This window comes from Octodon degus, unplaced genomic scaffold (assembly GCF_000260255.1).
Source record: "Octodon degus isolate 3935 unplaced genomic scaffold, OctDeg1.0 scaffold00077, whole genome shotgun sequence".
Lineage (NCBI taxonomy): Eukaryota > Metazoa > Chordata > Mammalia > Rodentia > Octodontidae > Octodon > Octodon degus.
Window position 1 is genome coordinate 347,298 of NW_004524653.1, and position 1,441 is coordinate 348,738.

A 1,441-nucleotide genomic window follows, 5' to 3' on the forward strand; every position below is an offset into this window, starting at 1 on the left:
CCAGCCATGTCAGCTTTCCCCTCTGTTGCTGCCGCTGGGGCAGGAACTGCCACCTTCTCTCAGAGTCACAATTAATGCTGGCAGCACCACTTAAAAAAAATAAAATAAGTCTGAGAACTCATTTATGCTGAGATCATGGAATTTTTCCCAAGCTGCCTGCAGGACAGAACAATAAAAATTTATCCTTAATAGCTTCTGCAGAAAGTTACCTCTGGAGAGCTCCCCACCGGGGCTTGGAACGATTCCTGCAAGCCGTCTGTCCCCTTCCTCAGCCCGCCAGCCTCCTGCCTCCCGGGAGGCTTAGCGTAAGCCGCTCCACCTGATCCTCCTCCTGCCTCATCAGGAAGATGTCTGGATCCTGGTCCGTCTGCCCAGGGAATTTGTCCCTAGGAAAGGGAAGGAGAAAATCAGGCACATGCAGATCAGCTTCGCTCCCTCTCTCTGACTCCCGCCTTACAGGAAAAAGCGATGAGAGAAGACAGAAAACGAAAAGAAAGGAAAACTGTGAGTAGCTGGCAAACTACATTTCCTAACAACTGGAACGATAAGAGATGCTGGTAATTGGACAGGGAGAGGGGAGCCGGCGAAGCACGCTGCGGAGCAGCACACTGTACAGCGATAACACTTAGGCGTTTCAAAACCAGGATATGATTATGGATGTGTGCTGCACAAATGCATTTTTAAAATCTGGAAAGATAAACTTCAAACTTCTAGCAGCACCGCTTCTGAGGAAGAGCACGACATCAGAAACGAGCAAAATCAGGCCGGGTACCTCTGGTTTGTGCCCTCTGCAGCTCTGTGGTTTAGATTTTTATGGATAAATTTTTTAAATACTTGTTTTAAACTAAGAGGGGAACTGCTGTCCAATTAGAGATCAACGTAAACCAGGCTGTATCCGTTGTTAGGAAGATGGGAAGAATCCCCACGTGCAGGAGGGCCTATTGATGGGGTCACCCTGGAGTATAGTTTTCCAGTGATTATTAAAAGATTATTGAAATCCACAGCCAGTTTCAGCTTCTGGTTTTCTGAAAGAGGCTCCCCAGGCTCTGGTTAGAATACCCAGGGTAAGACAGTGCATAATGGGAAAAAGCAAGGAGAGCTTAGAAGTCTCTCCTCGAGGAGGCTGCAAAATAAACTATCCAGCGTCTGTCGCGCGGCAACCCCCACGCATTCTTCAAAGGAATAAAGCAAAGCTGCCCTTCCTGCTGCAGGAAGCTCTGCATGTTGTCCTAAGATACTTTCTCAAGGCGGAAAGGGAGTTGTAGCATGATCTCTGGATGAAGATACAGTCTGTCCTTTCTATGAAAACATATTGTGAGTTTTGCATCGCTGTGACAAAACACCTGAGAAAATCAACTTACGGGAATAAAGGTTTGCTTTGGCTCAGGGTCACATAAGCGTCAGTCCATGGTCAGGGGAACACATCGCTGTGGGCCTGCAG